This window comes from Mytilus galloprovincialis, chromosome 5, assembly GCF_965363235.1.
Source record: "Mytilus galloprovincialis chromosome 5, xbMytGall1.hap1.1, whole genome shotgun sequence".
In the NCBI taxonomy this organism is placed as follows: domain Eukaryota; kingdom Metazoa; phylum Mollusca; class Bivalvia; order Mytilida; family Mytilidae; genus Mytilus; species Mytilus galloprovincialis.
In genome coordinates, this window is record NC_134842.1 from 50,022,083 (window position 1) to 50,045,884 (window position 23,802).

The window sequence follows — 23,802 nt, forward strand, 5'->3', positions numbered from 1 at the left end:
GGAGTTACCCCACCCCTTCCTGTTTGAGAACTTGGAAACGGTCGAGATCCACACCCCTTAACCATATATATTCATGTTTGTGACAATATGAAAAATCAAATGAAATATAGGAAGAGTCGCTAGGGGTCATCCCACCCCTCCTGTTTTAGAATTTAAAAATGGTTGAGATCCCCATCCCAAAACAATATATATTCATGTATGGGACAATATAACAAATCAGATGAAAGATAGGGGAGTCCCTGAGGTCACTGTTCACCCTCCTGTTTGAGAACTTGGAAATGGTCAAGATCCTTACCCCTAAACCATATATACTCGTGTATGGGACAATATAACAAATCAAATGAAATATAAGGGAAGTCCCTGTGGTCATCCCAACCCTCCTGTTTGAGAACTTGGAAACGGTCGAGATCCCCACACCAAAACAATATATATTCATGTATGGATCAATATAACTAATTAAATGAAATATACGGGGAGTCCCTTGGGTCACCCTACCCTTCCTGTTTGAGAACTTGGAAACCAATGAGATCCCCCACCCTAAACCATATACATTCATGTATGGGACAATATAACAAATAAAATGAAATGTAGGGGAAGTCCCTAGGGTCACCTTACCCCCAGTGGCGGATCCAGAAATTTTCATAAGTGGGGCCCACTGACTGACCTAAGAGGGGCCCGCTCCAGTGATTCCCTATATAAGCAACCAAATTTTTTCTCAAAAAGGGGGGGCCGGGCCCCCTGCCCCCTAAATCCTCTGCCTACCCCTACCTGTTTGAGAACTTGAAAACCGTTGAGATCCCCACCCCTAAATTATATATATTCATATGTATGGGACAAAATAACAAATCATTTACATTTACTATGGGCAAGTCAGTCAGACCTCATCTTTGATCCCTGTTGTAGTGAACATTTGTCTGATTCGTGTCTCATAACTTTTGTACAATAGAACACAAACTCAGTTTTCTTTCCAGGGAAACCAGTCCATTCATACTATAACATATTCATACTACGTCAAATTGAACTTCTAGCAGTCAAATAAAACCAAGGTTAACTACCAAGTAGAACAACTGCAATCATTGGGAACTTGTACCACTGCAGACTCACCATAAAAAATATACATTGATATATGCATTGCTTTTGAAACTTTGATAACATATAAATTATTTGCCTTAATAAATAAATCATTAGATAAACATGAATGTACTATATATGAATGTTTAATGTTGATGCAACATTGCCACAGTTTTCATAATTACGGTTGCCTTGGTTTTTGGTTAACTGCCTTCAGCGCTTACAGCGCTTTGATTTCAAGAAAAAAATATTTTGGATTGATTTTAAGCATCCTGGTACCAATAGAAGCAGTATTATCACAGGTTTATTTTTTTGGTTATATTTTTTTTTTTTGTGTCTCATTTTCATTATTTTCTGTTCAGAAATTCGATATACATGTATATTCAACCAAATTAAATTATAAAAAAATATTTTATGTTTTCTCAAGGGAAAACAAAATAAATGAAAACGAACCTATTATCAAATAAACACATATTAATTTAGACCATTTTAGTTCTTTTAAGGTTACCCTTGCATTGTCAGTGTTATCAAACTTGCATGTACCTCCCAAATTTGGTTTCTGTTCTCCAACTTCAGTTTGCCTCTACCAATGTTATGAAACTAATACACAATTAATGCATATATATATATATGCTTACTACATTGTACCAACAAACACACATGAAGTTTGAATTTTTGGTGGGGTCGCTTTTACTTTTCTAGAGTTATGCCCCTTTACAAATTAAAAAAATGCTGAAATTTTGTTCCTTTCTTTAACACAAGTTTGCTTCATCCAAATGTTCTGAAACTTGTATACAATGCTTACTACAACAACACTCAGATCAAGTACAAATTTGGGTGGTTTCACCCTTTTCATCCTTTATATGCAAGCGGCTGCTCATCTGTGTCCCATGGACACATTACCATTATGAACTAGTCTACATCTATATGCTTTTGAATGTCAATAATTGTTGATTTTCTGACAGAATTACTCTGATATTTAATTTCAGGCTGCAAGTACATTTGTACATGTACATTGCAAATGGAAGGAGTGAGCTTGGAATGTTCAACTTTACTTGGAAACTATTGGCAAAGTACTGACAGAATTTCATGAGAAGCCAGTATCATATTCTAGTCTTGCAACCGAAAACTATGCGTAAAGTGCTGAAACTTAAGAACAACATTCTACATGTATATATGCAATATATGTTGCCACAATCCACTTAAGGAGCTAAGATCAACTATAAATTGGAACTACATGTATATGCTTTAGTGCTGTCAAAATCCTTTAAAAAAATCAAATCAAAAGGACCTACTTCACCTATATATATAGCTACCTGTCCCAATGATGAATACAGATCATATATATGAGTCTACTCTTATAAATAAAACAGTGAAGGAGAATAAAAATAAAGAAAATATAGAGCCGATCAGCTAATGATTGTACATGTACATGATGTATAAATGGCAACAATTCTTACATGTATACTAGTACATTGAAATTAATTATATTAATAGATGTTTTATAAATTTGATCTCATAAATATTAGAGGAATAAAATCAATCACGTTTCAAAAATTTGATTTAGTTGAGCCTTTTTTTTATGCCCCACCTACGATAGTAGAGGGGCATTATGTTTTCTGGTCTGTGGCTCCGTTCGTTCGTTCGTTCGTTCGTTCGTTCGTTCGTCCGTCCGTTCGTTCGTCCCGCTTCAGGTTAAAGTTTGTGGTCGAGGTAGTTTTTGATGAAGTTGAAGTCCAATCAACTTGAAACTTAGTATATATGTTCCTTATTATATGATCTTTCTAATTTTAATGTCAAATTAGAGTTCTGACCCCAATTTCACGGTCCACTGAACATAGAAAATGATAGTGCGAGTGAGGCATCCGTGTACTGGGGACACATTCTTGTTAACACCAGTTTTCATGACATATTATGGTATACCATTGACTGTCCATCGTTAGCATGTCGGACATATACTCAAAAATAATAAATACTAATAGGTACATGTAGTAGTCAATATTGTGTAATCAATAGGTCATCTTCATGTATATTTGGTGTATAAAATGATTATTAAATGTCTTATCACAAATTAAAATATAAAATAAGAGGATGTGATATGATTGTAAATGAGACACAAGAGACCAAATAACACAGAAATAACTATACATGTAGGTCACCATATGGACTTCAACAATGAGTAAAACATATTCTGCATAGTTGGTTTTAAAGGTCTCGAAAGAAATGACAAATGAACAATTTAAACATTTAAAATAAGAAAACTAATGGGTGATTTATGTACAAAATAATAAATGAATAACAAATATGTCTGTCTTGCAGGGTTTATCTGAACTTAACCTCATTTTCATGGTCTTGTCTGTTTCTTGAATTCTGAATATGTTTCAAAATATTTGGTTGATGGGATGATTGTTACAGAGTCCGACATAGGGTGGGGCTCATTGGTGGATTATATTGCAAATAACTGAAGCCAGCCCCGCTTTGGCAGTCAGTCCCCACATTGCCACTAGAGAAATAAAATAACGAAGAAAATAAATTAAATCACGATAATTTCCTGTCGATATGCACATCTACATAGTATGTCCTTATTATCTACAAAGTTTCATGAAATTCTGTTGTGTGGTTTCAGAGGAGTTTCGATGACAAGCTGTTTGCAGTAGTATACTGCAGCAAATAAGTTCAAAGGGGTATAACTCCTAGAAAAATAATTCGTAATTTCCTGTCGATATGCACATCTACATGGTATGTCCTTATTATCTAAAAAAGTTTTATGAAATTCTGTTGTGCGGTTTGAGAGGAGATGCAGTGACAAACTGTTGCAGTAGTATATTGAAGCAAATAGGTTCAAAGGGGCATAACTCCTAGAAAAAAAATATGTATATCTAAATAGTATGTCCTTATCTAAAAAGGTTTCATAAAATTCTATTGTGCGGTTTGAGAGGAGATGCGATGACAAACTTGCAGTAGTATATTGAAGCAAATAAGTTCAAAGGGGCATAACTCCTAGAAAAAGTTTGAATCATAATTTCATGTCGATATGCACATCTGCATAGTATGTCCTTATTATCTAAAAAGGTTTCCTGAAATTTTGTTGGGCGGTTTGAGAGGAGTTGTGATGACAAGAAACAGGACTGATAGACTGGCTGATGGACGGACGGACGGGTCAAAAATGTTATACCCTGCGCCACTTCCTTGCGTAGGGTATAAAAATAGGAAGATGGGGTGTCATTGTTTATGAGGCAACTCTTCACCAGAGACCAATTTACATAGAAGATAACAATTATGTCCCTTCAGCATGTTGCGGACTTCAACAATTACTATAAACTGATATACCACATAGTCAAACAAATAAAAGTCCCAGAAATTACGTTTTTTTATATGACTGCACATAACGAAAATTAAAGTTGTGCATACTGAATGATCACTGGCAAGTATTTCAAGCATAATACGGATGAGAACATGCAGATAAGTATCAATTATGAAAGTTATGCAAAGTAAGACGGGAGCTAGATATATGGACTGCCATAAAAAAAATGAATGGACAATTACGCTTGGTGCAAGTGTAGGCGAAATTCCCCCTTTTGACCCTACGAGGCTTCGTATGTATACATCCAGCTGTTTGAACACCCTGTATATTCAAGGGGTCATCTGTCAGATTAGTCATATTTCTATGTTAATTCCAAACGATATGAAAATAAGCAGATGTGGTATGATTGCAAATGAAACAACTATCCACCAAAGTTCATATTTAAAATTCAATATTATAAATAAAAAAAACATTATCTCCTTTTATCATCACGCATAGATCGATGATTAGTTATGCATTTCTTTGCCACGGTAAGATCAAATCAGTGTTCACAAACAAAATTGTGATTCACATTTTTTTGCCGCATTGACATCACTCAACTATATTTGTGATCATTTGTTTTAATCAAAAACTTTCCTTATTAGCTTACCTTTTAAAAAAGCATTTCAAAAATTAAGATTAAAGTTAAAGTTTGCCAACATCTTACGAACGAACGAAAATCGCCCTAACTTGACGTAACTTGCCGTAACGAGAAAAGAGGGAGCAGTAATTTGTCTTATAATTTTGGTTTGTCGGCTGTGCTCTTCTTCCCTTTGAAATGTCTTTTACATGTAAAATATGCATGCTTGATTTTTTAAAACCATTTTGAATCAAATACATATTATATTTATTAGATATTATATAATATATAATATACAATTTACTGTCCAATCAACACAGTTGAAAGTCTTATTGATCTATAAATTTAAGTGAAGAATATTTAATCAAAGGACAGTAATCGTACAAGAAACTTTAATTAACATGATGACACTCCTAGATTTATTTTACCTCGTGTCCACGAAAGAATTTTTGCCGTTAATCAGCTTCTAGCTAAGATTAAAAAAAAAATCCTATCCCTTTTTTTTTTGTTATCATGGCCTTTCTTATTCTATGTGTGTATGTTTCCTCTATAGTATATTTATGAGTATATACATATTTATTTTTCTTGTTTATTGTTTCCGTTAAGCTTCTATGGCATACTGTGCATATTTCCTCTATTTTTCATATTTGTCATTTTTCTTTTTAGTTAGGGGTGTAATATATAAAAATATATATTTTGATAACTATGTGACTACCAGTTGTGTTAGGGCTGTAGCACTCATACTTTCAACAAGAACACACAAAACTCTATTTCTAACGATAGATCGAGTGCACCTTTGAATTTCTTTAACTGATTCTCAATAAATATTAGAAATAAAAAAGCTATGTTACGACATATCTATTCAAGATACTCTCCGATACGAAATAATGAAACTCGTAGTAACTCAAACCGATTGGACCCATAGAAGGGACGTGTGTATATATGAAATATATTAAAGTTGTGTTATCTCGATCACTTATCAATCCTTTACCAAACGCTAATATCGCAATGAAATGAATGGAATGTTTGCCACTGAACGTTAAACACCAAACAATCAATCAACCAATTGCAAACTAGATGTGTTGAATTTTTTAATCAAGGACATTATAAAAAAAAATCTTTTTGAATGGATAAGGGAGATAAATCGAACGCATTTATACGACATGTCAACAAACGGAACTCAACGTAAGAAAACCAAACCGTCAACAACAGATAATAAATTGGAACACGGATGTTTAATGACAACAATAAAATGCAAGGTTGCAAAAAAGGATATTAAGTTGTTAACTGTTGTCTTTTAAACACACTGCAGTATCGGTAGACATTTATTATGGATTTTATTATAACAAATTTACTGCTCCATAACGATACGTTCGTAGAGTTTCGTCCGTTCGTAAGATGTTGAGAAACCTCTAATATAGCGTTCTTCAGGGCGTAGCTTTTAAATTACAATCCCAACTTTTCCTGAACCTAGTAGTAGTATAACCAGGAAGATTTGGACTATTTGCGATTAGATATAAATCAAATTCAAACAATATATTTTAAGTGTTATAGTGACAATTTATTAATCCGTTTATCAAACCTTTTACATTTCTTTATGTCTAATTAAGTCTATTGTTCAATATATGTTTGTCGTGATGGAAATCACTCTGACCATGACAAGTTAATCCGTTGAACACTAATCCTTTTCTATAGTAACTGTTTTTTATGTATGCTGTTGTATGTTATTTTGTAGGCAGTTTAGGTCTTAGGTCTGGTACTGTCCGGACCTTGCTAATAAAGTTTATAGTATTGGTATTCCGTCTTTGCATCACTATAACACGGAAAACTCCTGGTTATAGTAGTATAGATTTTTTTATATATAAAGTCTTTATTAGTGTTTGAGACTGCCCGGCACGCTGCGGGTGTATGTCCTAGCAAAATCCCGACATGGTGAAACCAAAAAATTTGCGGTTCTCCGCAAAGCATGCATTATTTAGGAATTATATCATAGACCGATATATAAGGTCGGAATACTAGGCCAGTCCCGGTTACTTTTGACAGTGATGGATCCAGGGGGAGGGTTCCGAGTTCCCCCCTTTTTTGGACGATCAATGCCTTTGAATGGGGAAATATAGTTGGAACACTCCCTTTTTGTCCTGGGTTGGGAACCCCCTTTTTAAATGGCTGGATCCGCCCGATTGATCGTTGCTGGATCTATTAGTCTATTTTAATAACATTCAGTGCTCTGATTCAATTATTTTAGTTTTAATGCTGATATTTCTTTTTTTTTAATATGAACTCGGTTGACATATTGATAGATACAACAGAAAATTACAAATTAACAAAATAACAATTCATAAAATAAGTAATAGAAAAGTATCATAAAAATAGAAAAGGTCAGGAATGGACAGGAGTAGCACCATTGAAGAACAAAATGGGATTCCTCCAAAGCGACAACAAAAGCAAAGCTAATATCCTTAACGACCAATTCCAGTCCGTATTTACAAAAGAGAACCTGAACAACTTCCCAAATAAAGGGAAAAGTCCATATACCACCATGGCTGACATACAAATCAATGTAAAAGGAGTTCATAAATTATTGAAGAACCTGAAACCACATAAGGCTACTGGACCAGATGCTATACCATCCTGTATACTAAAGACAGCAGCAGACAATTTGCTCCAATTCTTACAGAACTGTACCAAGCATCCCTCAACACCGGAGAAGTCCCTCAAGATTGGAAAGATGCAAATGTAGTCCCACTCTTCAAAAAGGATGAAAGACACTTGGCATCAAATTACAGGCCTGTATCACTTACCTCCATTACATGCAAAGTCCTAGAACACATTGTACACAGCAGCGTAATGGACCATTTCGACAAATACAAAATCCTCACAAATGCACAGCATGGATTCCGCAAACGACGATCTTGCGAATCCCAACTCATCATCACCATTCATGATATTGCATCGAAATTAAAAGGTAACAGCCAGGTAGATATCATACTACTAGATTTTGCTAAAGCGTTTGATAAAGTGCCACACCATCGCCTACTACATAAACTTGAGTACTACGGAGTAAATCCTAAAGCAAACAGGTGGATAAGATCATTCCTACAAAACAGAAAGCAAAGCGTTATTCTAGAAGGAGCTGTCTCTGAACAAGTACCAGTACTCTCTGGTGTTCCTCAATGAACAGTCCTTGGACCCCTACTGTTCCTGGTTTACATAAACGACATGCCAGAAACAGCAACATCATCAGAGACCAAACTTTTTGCATACGACAGCCTCCTCTATCGAACTATCAGTAACCAAGCAGAAAGTGACCTACTACAAAAAGATCTCACATCATTAGAGGATTGGGAAGATAAGTGGCAAATGAGCTTCAATGCAAAAAAAAATGCATTGTAATTAGAATACAACCCAAGAACCGTCCTGTAATACCAACTAATTACAAATTACACGGACACACACTGGACACCGTTGAAGCTAGTAAATACCTGGGAGTTACTATCAGCAATAATCTAACCTGGGACAGACACATCGACAACATAGTGGGAAAAGGAAACAAAACACTAGGCTTCATACGACGTAACCTAAAAGATTGCACAAAACCGGTCAAAGCAGCAGCATATTCAACAATAGTAAGACCTTCAGTTGAGTATGCTAGCACAGTATGGGATCCTACGAAACAGGCTAAAATAAAAGCAATCGAGCAGGTACAGAAAAGAGCAGCTAGATTTGTTAACAACAACTACACAGACCGCACACCTGACTGTGTAACAAAAATGGTAACATCTTTGAAATGGGAAAGCCTTGAAGACCGCAGGAAACAAAATAGGCTATGCATGCTATTCAAAATCAAACATGATCTGATAGACATAGATAGGCACCAATATCTAACGCCAAACGATAGCCGGACCAGAGGTAAAAACCGCTTCTTCCAAGAAAGGGCCACAACAGACGCCTTCGGACAATCATTTTTTTCAAGGACCATTAGAGACTGGAACCAACTGCCAACATCCGCAACATCAGCTGACACAGTTGATGGATTCAGAGCTGCCCTGAAGGCATGCTCTGTTAAAATTTAGACAGTAACATCCTGTAAATAGTTTTATTTGTATATATATAGAGAACGTTTTATCCTGTAAATAGCCAAGAGAAAACTTTCTGTGTTGTCCGACATTGCGTTAGTTTTCGCGGGACCTCATACATTCAAGATTTGAATTCGGTTCCTTACCTGGAAGAAGAAGAAGATTGGTCCCGATGTCTTAGATTATAGGACTAAGTCTAGTGTTCCGGAAATCATGGAATTGTGATACGAGAAAAATTATCATGCAGATGATTTTCGTGCAGGTAAACATATCTTTAATGAAAATGTTAAGTATAAAGTCTGTTAGAAAATTGGCATTTTCAAATTTGTTTTGGTATAACTATAATTATCAAAATTTTGCAGTGGAAAAATATATCGCATACTCGGGAATAAACTCCTAAAAATACTTGGAAAAAAAGATATTTCAAGTTTTAAATATATTTATGACAGAAACAAACTGTTATAAAACGCCAAACGGATTATATCATGAAAACAAACCCGCCCCGATGTTTTAAACCATACTATACGGGCAGAGACATAATTATATACACATAATGACATATATGTCTCTGATACGGGTCACAAGTTTACCTGTTTTTGAAAGCTGTACGATGACATGAAGTTGTTTACATCGCTATCATTTGTTTACAGTTAATCATTGCGTCATTGGCAAAACATTTTCAAAAATAAATATCCACGACATCATTTAATTCAACTGGTATTTAAGTGAATTCAAAATATGGTACGAACGGACCGAAGAGGCGACCGTGTAAGATGAGAATGCGTTTTGGGAGCGAAGCGGCACCAAATACCGTCGACGTCATACATGTGACTTTGTCAGTATTTATATATTCTTTTTTTTAATGTTATGCTTAAATCATGTATATTTTTCTCCTTTTAAACTTTTATGCGAAAAATGAAGAAAGCACTGTGAATTTCTGACCGTTCGTATTTCCTGTTTTGAAGAACTTTTAGCCTCACTTGTTTACATCGTCAAGGGTGCTTTCATACACGCCCGCGTTCCAAGGTCGTCAAAGCTATTTTTGAGAAGACCCCTTAAAGCGACCGTTTCCAAGCACTCGTCGTAAGAAACATGCGTTAAAATATGCGCATTGGTAAAGGGCCGAGCCACCTTAAAATGCTCAAAAAGTTCATAGCTTTGACATATCTGTTTTTGAAAAAAATCTACCGGGAAAATTTTAAGAAAAATCGATTAAATCAATAATTTTTGCCTTAAACTAAAATTAGAAAATGCATAATTTAGACATAAATCTGAAAATAAAAAGATTTTTAAGTCAAAAACAACAAAGGCAAAGGTTTACATTTCAAATTCTAATGTTTTTTTCACATAAAAATCATACGGACTTGCTTTTAAAAGTCTTTGAATTTGATGTAACCGTTGTTGTTGATAGGGTGGACATGTTTGGAAATGGGGACAAAATCGCACATTTCGCTTCAATTTGAGGGGAAAACGAGCCAGGTGACCCCCTCTTTTCTTTGCATTTTTTGATTCAGCATAAAAAAATCTACAGAATATGTGAAAATAAAAAAAATCTACCGGTGGTCACTATTGGGGTGAGCCACCTTAAACTTTTAAAACAGTGTCTGAAAAAAATTTGTTCTACCATAGAACAACTTTAAGTTTTGACATTCAACACATTCAGAATATGTTTAATCCTAAAACAGATACTGGCATCTCAAACACATAACAGACCCTGACGAGTCTGTTCAATAATTAGCAATATGACGGATGACAGGAGAGGTGCAGGATCTTGTAACCTTTCTGAGAATTTCGTGATTATATCTGGCATGTCTTACTATAAAGTGGGGTTCAAGTTTTTTTTGTTCTATGTTGTATTTTGTATACTATAGATATATATAGGAAGATGTGGTATGAGTGCCAATGGGACAACTCTGCATCCAAATAATCATTTATAAAAGTAAACCATATAGGTTAAGGTACGGCCTTCAACGTGGAGCCTTGGCTCACACTGAACAACAAGCTATAAAGGGCCCCAACAATTGCTATTGTATAACCATTCAAACGGGAAAACCAACGGTCTAATCTTTATAAAAAAAAAACGAGAAACGAGAAACACGTATAAATTACATAAACAAACCACAACTACTGTACATCAGATTCCTGACTTATGACAGGTGCAAACATTTGCAGCGGCATTAAACGTTTTAATGGTACCAAACCTTCTCCCTTTTCTGAAACAATAGTATAACATCACAACATAGAAAACGCACACGATAAAATAGCAATTGGAAGGCTTAACTCAATCAAAAAACGTAAATTAACACTATGAACAAATAAATTTGATCTGCGATACCTGAATGCAAATACAAACTTAATAAAATTATTAGGGATAAATAATTAAGGTCAAGAGCAAATAAACAGGTTTAAACAAAGTTAAAGTATGCTTAGTTGTCTGATCGTTTACTTTTTTTGCAATGACGTTGTCAGTTAATTTTGGTCTCCATGAGTTTTGTGGGCTATTGCGTTTCTGTTTGACTTTGTCATTCTTTGGCAATGTCATTGCCAGTTTATTTTCGACTAGATCATCTGAATATCCCTTGGTAGCCTTCACTTTTTTTCTAATATATCTGTAATATCTTTCGCCTATTTCTTGTGGAGCTTGCAATATTGTTATTAGACTTATTATATGATCAAATTCATTGTAATTTATTGTAGAATTTGGTGGCAGTTGTTTAAGGGTATTAAAATAGATTAGACACAAATGAAATATATTAAGAACACTTTTATTATTAAAATCCGGATTCATCGGTGACTTTTATTTACATGATATCTCTTAACAAGGATAAGTATATCTACATCAACTCTGTCAATACTCGTAACTGATTGTAAAACAAAGAATACTTTTAATACACTAATATAAAGACTTCAGTTGTGAATGTGAAAGTTGATTTTCGGAAAATGCAAGTGTCACAGAAATTGTTTATACACACAACATGTTTTATCAGTATAGAAAAAATGCAGAATGGATATTGAATTTAATAAATGTTGTTCATAGTATTGCTTAACATGCTATGGACAGTTGGGAATATGCATATTTAACACATTGATAATGGATTTGTAATGATACGTAACCAAATTTTTAATCATTACAGAAGAGTGTCAAATGTTAAACGTCCAAACAGTTAATAACAAAATATAACTTCACACTCCGCACAAAATCATGTTGTTAAATGATAGTGTAGGATATAAAACGTTGCATGTAATAAACTCCCAAAAGGGCTTCCTCATTTAGTGTTTTCTGATCATTTTTCCCGGGTAGTCATAAACAATCCGAATTGTATAATACAATTATTGTAGTACCTGTGTTTTACAGTAATTGGTTTTTACTTGAAATTCAAGAACTACAATTTTTTTGTTCCACTGTTACATTTTCAGCATTTTGAAAGTTTGTCAATTTCAAATCTTTTAAAGTTATGATTTTGAACATGGCGTATTGCGATTACTGCTGGTACTATTTCTGTACCAACATTTTTAGGACAAATCAAGTACTGTAAACACAGATACCTAAATATTACAATCATCATGATCATTTTAAAGTAAAAAAATAGTACTGAATATCAAAGTAAATTTCCAGTACTACAGATTTGTTTGTACACAACTAGTACATATGCAAAAGTAGCAATGTATGCCAGAATTATAAAGCATATATGTTTACGTCAGTTCTGAGAATTTCCTAATTCTCTTTTTTCCATAAACGATGGGTTTGCCATAGTGTGATTCAGTAAAATCGCATTTTTACGCTAAGATCTCTAAATTTGTCTTTGTCTTTATAACTTACCAGTTTATTGTAAAACAAGATCTCCTAAGTTTCATTTTCTTATGTAACTTCCCATAAGCTACGTCTTACTTATCGTTACGTAAATATTTGAAGCTGATATGAACATGAAATGATTTCGTATGACAACAAACAGAAAGTAAATGGATTGTACGAAACACTATACCTTCATTAAAAGATCAGGCATTTTATTTCTATTTCAAATTAATATTCAGATAGAGGCGTTTGCGTCAGTATTTAAGCAGCTTCAGTAAACAATCAACTTAATGCACATGAATATAAAAAAACACATGAAAGCCTATATCGGGAAGGAAAAGAAATATGTGCAAAGTCTGTAAATCTTTTAAACAGTTGATATCAAAGCCTACAAAACGGACCTGAAATCGTCTTTTATTTTGAATTTAAATGATCTACAATGATTTAATTCAGCGTATTATTTCTATTTATAACTAAAAATGTCTTTTACAAATAAACAAAAAGAATACTAATATTTACAAATTTTGTACATTCACCATTCGTAATTATATGAATACCTCCTATCTTGATGTCATATTAGCGATGTTGTTATATAATCCAATCTTTAGCGATACTATTTAATGGAGGTCAGTAAATTTTGCTTGGCTGTTTATCTCGGTGAACTCATAAAGTCAATAACAGATCTTTTCTGTGCACATTTTAAATAGTTATCTTTCTTTCTTTTTTTTTTTTTAAAGATTTCAATCGTTGCAGAATATAAAATATATAGTTAGTATTAAAAAACAAACAAGGTTTAAAAATGTACTTTCACCCCGCCGCAAGTCAGGGGACTCTGGCTTTTGTTACTCTTTCAGGTTTTTTTTTTAACTTGAGTTCGTATATACTTTTTTAAGTTTAGTGTGACGTCCATTTTCACTGGACTAGTACACAATTGTATTAAAGGATCAGCTGAGGACCAGCTCCTTGTGCAGGTTTTTCTCGCTGCGTCGAAGACCAATTGGTGGCGCATTCGACTGTTGTCTGCTCTTTGCTCGGGTTTTTGTCTCTATTATTGAAATATTCCCAATTTCCATTCTCAATTTTATAATATGTGTTGTTTGAAAAATATTAGTATAATAGCAATATTACTGTTTTTATGTGTATTTGTGCTTCTTTCGTGTGTTCAATACGTGACCAATGTAAACTTATATATTAATATTTGAATTATGAACGTTCATTGGGTGATATTGCATACATTTTTAAACAATGACCACATTTACACTCATACATATTCGTATGTCTATGTATGCTCTATAACAAAAGTAGATAACGGCGAGATACCGGTCCTTGGTATGGTGACATGAAATTTTGAACGAGAAAAAAAAATGTGAAAAAGGTGAAAAACATCTAATTTTGAGATATGTAAATGCTGTAGAAACGTTAACAACTGTAAATATATGTGAATATATATGTTTGAGATAACAATTTAGTGACAATTTAGTAGTTAGTGCCAATATATACCTGTGATTAATATTCAAGGACACAAGGACACACAGACTGGACATGTCAACAATATGAAAAATACTCCGAATAAAGCAGGTTTGAAAAGGGAACTCTCATTTAGCCACTCTGATATTTCTCCTTCACAAATACAAGTAGGTAAATCAGCAAAAACAATTCCAGATTCACCATCTCCAAATACCTCATTACAAGTCTCTGAGATGTCACAACCCACAATTATATCCGCTCAGGGCGAGACTGTGCTTCAGCTATCAGAAGTGGTATTGTCCGTAATAAACAACCCTCAGTTCGTCCAGGCAATATTTCCAATGGTGTTAGAAAAAGTGCTTCTAGATATAAAACCCATGGTCGAGCAAATGGTATCTGACAAAATTCAACCTTATATAGAAACAATTGATCAAAATAAACAAGCCTTAACATCACAAAACATAATCATTAAAGATCAACAAGATACAATCAATAAGCTGCAAACCAAATTAACTAATCTTGGAAAAAGGGTTGAAGAGCAAGAGCAATACTCAAGAAGAACAAGTCTTCGCTTTAACAACATCAAGATACCAACAAATGGCAATGGTAGAATGATAAAACCAGTTAATACTGACTATCTAGTTTTGCAGATCTGCAATGAGCAATTAGGTCTTGATATAAATTTAAAGGATCTTGGTAGAACACATCCAATAGGAAAGGTTAAGAATGGTAAAATGTCTGTTATAGTTCGTTTCCTGTCTTATAGAACACGTCAATTGGTTTTCTCAAACAAAAGGAAACTAAAAAACAACGAAGATAAACTTTTTATTTCGGAAAACCTTACAAAATACCGCTATGGGCTTCTGAAACATTTGAATGTCCTACGGTTCACCGAAAAAAATCATTCTTTTTGGACCCATGATGGTAAAATCATAGCTAAAGAAACACCAGAATCGGAAGATTATATCGTTATTTCGTGCAACCAGGATATCAGAGACCTAGGAGGTGAAATTTCCGATGAAGACGCAGATTATTAAACCGTTTACGGCTACACGTGTATCATTGTTTACAAACTCTATACTGTATAAAACTTGTCTTAAAATAGATACTAGTGAGCGCTTTCTCGATGTAACAGTTCTATTATTAATCTAAAATCACCCAACCGGAAATTTTGATTTGTTTTTCAGTGACTTACCTGTGCTAGTTGTATTTCAGTAATTTAAAAAAAAAAAAATTAAAAAATCGTTGTGTCTGATCACATATTTAAAGTTTTAGACTTTCCAAGTTAAATTAAAACTAATGTAGATATTCAAATTTCAATTACTATCATGATAAAATTTAATAGGTATAAACAAATATAAATATATATATTCATTTATAGTATGATTTTTCAATCTACAGTTAAAAGGTATATCATTTCCTTTTTTCCAATTTTGATATTTGCAAACATACATCGATTTACAGAACGCAAATATTCCTTGTTCATATACTGTTTTTTGTTTTTTATGTTCAAATGTTTTCATTCTTACCATTCGAAGTCAACAATTAAGTTATTTTTTCTTTGTTTAGTTTTTATACAGCCCTTTTTAAGCATGTGTGTCAGATCCATTTTTGACAATGGGTAGTGACGCAATCACACATAGAATAACAACAGGGCTATTTTACGGCAAAATTAGTGGAGTACTTACAAGAAAAGCGCTAAAAATACATGTCAATATATATGATATATTTTGTTCATTTATACTATGGCTGTGTGGCTTAGTTAAAAACCAATTATCCATGCTGAAAAACATTTTATCATTCTTGTTTATATGTCTTATATATGTAAATATGTTGATTTTGGCAGGAGATGTTGAATCAAATCCAGGCCCCGCAGTTGACATTTCTGATCAAAGTTTATCAATTTTCCACTGTAATAAACGCAGTTTGAGAAACAAACTGGATTATATTTCAAATGATATAGAAGAGTTCGATATCGTATTTTTCACAGAAACTCATCTGGCCCCTTTTATTACCAATGAAAAAATAGCACTCCCGGAATTTGAAACACCAATAAGAAAAGACAGGAACTCCGATGGAGGCGGTGTTATTATGTATTATAAAAGTAACATTAACATAAAGCGGCGCCTGGATTTGGAGCATGATAGTATAGAAATTATGTGGTTTGAGTTGAAAACAAAATTGCACCTGATATTGATAAACATAACTTATCGATCTGAACGTTTTTCACCGTCCCAATTTTGGTCGTTATACGATATGATGTTGAAAAGGGCATTAGACGAAAGTAATCATTTTATTTGTTTGGGTGATCTAAACAAAAATTTTCTTCTCAACCTTCCTAACTGTATCAGTGATATACTAAGTATAAATGGTCTATTTAATACAATTAGCGATGCTACTCATTTTGATTCTCGAACTGGATCGTTGTCCTTATTAGACCCAATATTGATAACTGATTCCATTCAATTTATTGACTCGGGTATTATACCTATCAATAGAGACATAAGTGATCATGAAGGTACTTACATAACAGTCAGAAGCGGGTTCAGTAACTCGAAGAGTTTCAAACGTACAATATGGGACTATAAAAGGGGAGATTATAATTTAATGAAACAGATGGTTTCAGAGGTCGAATGGAACAAATTACTGGATAATGATATTAGCATCCATGAATCTTGCAATATATTTACGGACGAATTTTTAAAAGTGACTGAATCTTGCATTCCGAAAAAAGAAGTAATTATTAGATCTAATGATAAAATTTGGTTTAATTCAAATCTCCGTAAAGAAATAAGAAAACGAGACAGGTTTCGTAAAATATTTATAAAAAATAAAAGCATGACAAACGAAAAGAAATTTAAAAACCAAAGGAATCGAGTGAATAATTTAAAGAAACAAATTAAACAAAACTTTTATGAAAATATTAATGAAAACTTAAATGAACTAAAGCAAACGAATAGTAGAGTATATTGGAAAATAATAAACTCCTTATTAAAAGAAGACAGATCTTCAAATGATATTCCACCGATGCAAAACCCTAGTAATAATTTTGAATTTTCTTATGATGCAAAAGAAAAAGTTGATATTCTAAATAGATATTTTTGTTCAATAGCTAGTCTAGATGATGAAAACAAAAAAATGCCCGAGTTCGATGATAGAGGTATTAATATTTTGTCTAAAATTACAGTAACTTTAGAAGACGTTAAAGATATTATTTCTACTTTAGATCCAAATAAAGCTGTTGGTCCTGACAAAATTAGTAATAGAATGCTTATAGCAGTAAAAAATGAAATTGCTCTTCCCTTATGTATTCTTTTTAACAAATCGCTCTCTCAAAATATATTTCCTAAAGACTGGAAATTGGCATATGTTATTCCTTTATTTAAAAATGGAGATAAGTCAATGCCGTGTAATTATAGACCAGTATCACTTCTTTCTTGCGTAAGCAAGGTACTAGAAAAAATAATATATAAACATATATTCAATCATTTAGTTTCTAATAAACTTTTGTATAATTTTCAGTCTGGTTTCCTACCCGGCTGCTCTACTTTTCATCAACTAATTGAGATGTATCATTCTATCGTATATGCTTTAGACAATAAATTCTATACAAGTTTAACTTTTGCCGATGTAAGCAAGGCATTCGATGGAGTATGGATAAGGGGTCTACTTCTTAAGTTAGAAAGATATGGTATAAAAGGTAATCTGTTATTATGGATCGAAAGTTACTTAACAAATAGAACTCAGAGGGTAGTATTAAAAGATGCGACTTCAGAATTAGGTAATCTTAAAGCTGGTGTTCCACAGGGTTCGGTACTGGGTCCTCTTTTATTTTTAATATTCATTAATGACATTGCAGATGATATGATTGGATTGAGTAGAATGTTTGCAGACGATACATCTATTGGACATACTGCTCCAGATGAAACTACTCTCCAATCTATGATAAATATCGATCTACAAAATATTAATTCCTGGGCAAATGATTGGCTAGTTAAATTCAATCCAAATAAAACTAATATTATGTTATTTAGTAACAAAAATTCAAAAAATAACTTGATTTTTCATTTTGGCGCAGTTCAGGTAGATACGGTTACTAGTCATAAACATTTAGGCATAATTTTTAGCAGTGACTGTAAGTGGACCAAGTATGTTGATTCTCTAATAGAAAAGGTATCAAAACAATTAAATGTTCTTAGACGTTTGAAATTCCGACTAAAAAGGGAATATTTAGAAAGAATATATTTAACTTTTATAAGGCCTGTTCTAGAATATTCTTCTGAAGTTTGGGATAATTGTGGTCAGTTGAATTCTGAAAGATTAGAAAAATTACAACTGGAAGCAGCACGTATTGTCACTGGTCTAACAAGCTATGCTAGCACTCAATCACTTTATTTAGAGACGGGATGGGAAAAATTAAAGACAAGACGGGAAGTGAAGAAATTAACTTTATTTTACAAAATTATGAAAGAGGACGCCCCAGAATACTTATTAGATTTAATACCCCCTACAGTTGCAGAAACGAACAACTACAATCTACGAAGCAGTCAAAATATATACCAAACCTCTAGCAGACTGTCTCTTTATCAGGAATCATTTATTCCATCTAGTATCAAACTGTGGAATTCGCTCGATTTAAGTATTAGAAATGAACTTTCTTTAAATATGTTTAAATTAAAAATTAAACAGAAATATTTTAAAAACAAATCACCCCCTACATATTTCAATATTGGCGATAGATATTTAAATGTTTTACACGCAAGATTAAGAAACAAATGCAGTGCCCTGAACATGGATCTGTATCACGCAAATATTAAAACTAACGCAATGTGTCAATCTGGTTATTTATATGAAAATGCTCAACATTATTTCCTCTCGTGTAAAAATTATACAGTGCAAAGGAATAAATTATTTTTTGAACTTAGAAAAGAAAATATACCTACCGACTTTGAAAATTTAATGTACGGCAATAGTTTGTTTAATATGAACATAAACACGCTTATTTTTATAAAAGTGCAGAATTATATTAAAGAGACCAATCGCTTTTCTAGTTTATAAACATTATGGTTAAATATATACCAATAACAATGTTCTTACTTTTTGTTGACTTCGAATGCAATTGTTCATTTTTTCCTAAGACATGGATCATCAATTTGATTTTATTATCCATCAGTTGACAACAACACTTTAATTTAATTGTTCAAAATACAATAAAAACTTACCTTTTGAGTGAATGTTTATTCCAAGATTAAAACAACCTATTAGGTAGGTCTTTCATAAAAATTTACGGTCAACTCGACTTTTAGGAATCGACGAACCATGTCGTATAATTCTTGTTAATTTCATGTCTTCATATTAATATTGTTTATGATGTTATTATTATGTATTTCATATTTGTTCGGATATGTATTATTTGTATGTAATGGAGAAGACGTTCTAAGTTGCAAAACTTGTGTCCAATCCTATTGTCAATGTTTTTGGACAATAAAATATGTTTAAACTAAACTATCAAGTGCATAACATTTTCTAAAAATACAAATAAATAATCAAGAACAGATATCATATTGTTGGAAATGCACAAACTGAAATTGAAACTTTGATCCTCAAAAATAGTTGTTTTATATCAGTATAAAAGGTAAACATCCAGTGTTCAATATATATCGGTGGGCTTGTTGGAACTGTATCTGTAACTAGTATTCTCAACAAAGCGCTTCTGAAATATCAATCGAAATAACCGATTCCACATGGTGTAAACACTGGTAAGTCGATAATAACACAGTAATAAGTCGTGTAAAAGTATATTGAACAACATAACTATATACATCTAAGTTGATCAAACTAAAACTAGAACCAGCTTATCATTTTGATTTGATCGTCACTGATGTGTCTTACCTCGTAGTACTTTATTTAGTCTTTTAACTTTTTTGGATTCGAACACCATTGATGATTCTTTTATAGACAAAATGCGCGTCCGGTGCAAAGACAGGATTTTGAACCTGGTATTTATGATGAGTTTATTTACAAACACCTGGTCGATGCCGCTGCTGGTCAATACATTTATGGTCTTGCACTTGATCTTAAAAAATATGTATTAGATTTTAAGTTATTCCATGGTTTTGAACTGGGTCTTATTTATAGATTTTATTAACATAAAGCTATCGGTGTCTCTTTTGATTTTTAAAATAACAATTCTTTTTTTTACAGAAATAATAGTTTTATAAAAAAATGTCTATCCCTCAAAGAAAATCGAAACACGAAATAGAGAAACATGGAATAGAACCCGAATTAAAAGATATAAATCCTGGTCTTTTCTCGATGAAATTAAACTTGATGTACATTGCCGACCATTTGAAAATTGAACATAGAAAAACAGCTTTACTTGCTGCAAAACAGGAAGAACATCAAATAGTCCATGCTGTTATAGATTTAATGTTAACATTACTGGATAATCCATTACAAAAGCGCAGGCGCGTAGCTCACAATACTGAAAAACTTGAACAAAATATCAAAACGAACCCAAAGCACTTGAATACATTAGCTGACCTTGCAGTCTTGTACAAAACTATAAATGCAGAGGACAAAGCTGTAGCGATATATGAGACAATTAATGAAATATTGATAAGTAATGATCTAAATGATATCAAAGAAAAGGCAGTGTGCGTTCTTGAACAAGGTTATGCGGTCCTGTGTGACGAATTCTCTCAAAACGAATGTGAAGCTCAACACAGATTGGCTGATTCTTTTCAACGTATGCAGTTAGAAAAGAGTGTATCTGTTGGTAAAAAACACGACCTTCTTTGCCAGGCCTTGAAACACACAATTATTGCAAAGCAAATGCTGTATCGTGCACTCAACTGTAAAACTAAAGACGTTATTGGTTATGAAAAGAAATCTAGCATGAAGATGTTTAAGAAAGGGATACAGCACATAAGAAGTACTGCCTATCCAAAGGAACATGTTTACATATGGAAATACTATTATGCAAGAGCTTGTAATAGTGCGACGCTCATAACAAGTTGTAACGATATTAAAGCAGTTAAACTGTACTGGTCAATAATAAAACAATTACCAAAACATGACACACAATATACCGTTTACAGGCACGTTCATATGCTTGTATTGGTCACAGACTCGTTACACCAAATGAGGTCTTCCATCAAGAAATAAAGCATAGTAAATTATCACATGAGAAAAATTTCCAAGTTGTTATGAAAAATCCGCTATCTGCTTTTGAGTATGCAAATGCTGAACACCCGCACGACGAGATTGTTCTAAATCGTAAAGGAAAGAGCTTGCTCTTCGTGTATAAGTTTGGACCTAAAACACCAGAACATGAAAACCATCTGACCGAGGCGGACAAAGCGCTATCCTTATCAATATCACTTAACCCTCGTTTGAACCATCTCAACTTTTCCACACGAATGAACGTCTACTTCGAAATGTCCTCTTTGAAACATACGTCCGCTGACAGTAGATACGATTTGTTACAGAAGGCATTGGATGATGGCAAAGTAGCAATACCTCTCACTTTAAAAGGCAATGATGTCTGTAAAGTTGCTGAAATTTGTCAAAGACTTTCAAAATTTCCTAAATCGTTTTTGTACGGACCAAAAGCTGTAACAAACAAAGAGTACCTTCATATTGCTCTGGATTATCTGAATCAATATATCTGCACAAAGGGTCAAACGTATACCCTAGCATTCGCCATGGGAACTATTCATTTCGACATGGGAAAATTTCGAACCGCCCTAGAATGGCATAAAAGAGTTTTCCTACTCTCAGATTACAAACGTGTAATTGGTAATGTTAGAAAATTGTGCCTTTGTATTCTGATATTAGAAGAGTCAGCACCTGTTTATATAGAGTTTATCAATGCATTAACATTTATTGCAAGCAAACTAAACAAATTAGATTTTGTTGATACTTTAGTACCGGACAGTCTTTGGAATGAATATCTTAACAAGCTGTTGAGATTTCTTGACTTTTTAAAATCATTTCCACTTACAACGAACCAGGTTGAAATTGCTGAGTATTTGAAGAATGTTTTATTAAAGAAAACTCTCATGTCAGGCCAACAGTTAATACAAATACATCGAAAAAGCCAGTACACACCGTCTACAAGAAAGGACTTAGATTATGAGTTAAAAACTGCAATCTTACTTCTTCCAGTAATTATGTCAGCAAGTGATGACCAGGACTTTGAATATGACTATTTTGCCGTCATGAGTCATGAAAATTCTGGTTGGATTGAATGTTTTCTTCAGAAGCAGCTGAGCACTCAGATGCTTTATAATGATATGACATTTACAGGTACATGTATGCTTAAGCTATATTAAAGTAATATGGTTATACACATTATCATTTGACATTTTGTTAAGGCTATAATCTTTGAAATTTAGAATAAAGTAAAATATTTTTGATTTTCTAAAATGGTTGATTGTGATTCATATGTATGATCAACCCACCTACCTATAAAACTAATTCTAAAAAGAGACGTCAGATTCACTTTGTCAGTTTTTTTTTAAAACGCATTCTTTGAATTAAAATACAATAACAGGGAAACGATGTTCATTCCTCTCTTATAAAGTCAAACCATTGGTCAGGCTATATATTGTTAAGCAGTTCAACGGATGTACCGATCTCTGAGTAAATTTAGGAAGAGGTAGTCAATAAAAATTGACAAAATAAAAAAAAAAAGAAACAAAGGCCCAACCATTAAATCTAACTATCCAAATAATGTTTGATACTTTTTTTCATTTATTATTTGTTTTAGATTGTCCTGAGGCTATCAAATATGACTCCTGTTCAACGTTATTGGAGACCACCATTAACGGTATTAATAAAAGTCGAAAGGTCATACTGGTTCTTTCAAATGATTTTTTGACCAGAGAATGGTGCGTGCTGAAGTCAACAATTACAGAAATGCTACAGAAAAGACATGGCATTCTTTTAGTTGTTTTACTGGATAATTGTGATGTGCCACCAGAAATAGATTCTGAACATTTATTGTACTTTGATTTCACCGACGAGAAGAAAATCCCTATGGAAATTCAAAATTTGAAACTGGCTTACCTTTCAGTTTAATAACTGATAATATGCTACACGGTTTCGATTGTCATTCAATGTTTGCATTTTATATGTCCTTCATTATACAAGCAATTGGATTTGATTGGTACCCACGAATATAAATGAATCCACAGTATGAGAAGTTGAATATACACCACGTTTTAGAATGTATACAATACACTTTCAATCATAATATTGATCACAGTCAAACAATCAAACAATCAATCGTTTGTATCGGAAGAAAGTTCGAATCTTCTTTGGAGTATTTATTGGTTCAAATTTGTCGCCGTACATTTCATTTGGAGTCGGATTGAATTTTCATTATGACTTTTAGAGGAAGCTAAAAGTTTGATCAATTTTAATGTTACAATTTGAATTGAACTTCCCAACGAAGTTTGAGTTTAAT

General features: G+C 33.1%; 1 long non-coding RNA gene across 1 annotated transcript; it reads left to right on the forward strand.

The window, feature by feature from the left end:
* Positions 1-22,135: 22,135 nt before the first annotated feature.
* Positions 22,136-23,431, forward strand: LOC143075980 (uncharacterized). The gene is made up of 2 exons (XR_012978491.1): positions 22,136-22,640; positions 23,104-23,431. It is a non-coding gene; the product is annotated as an uncharacterized LOC143075980 (long non-coding RNA).
* Positions 23,432-23,802: the final 371 nt, after the last annotated feature.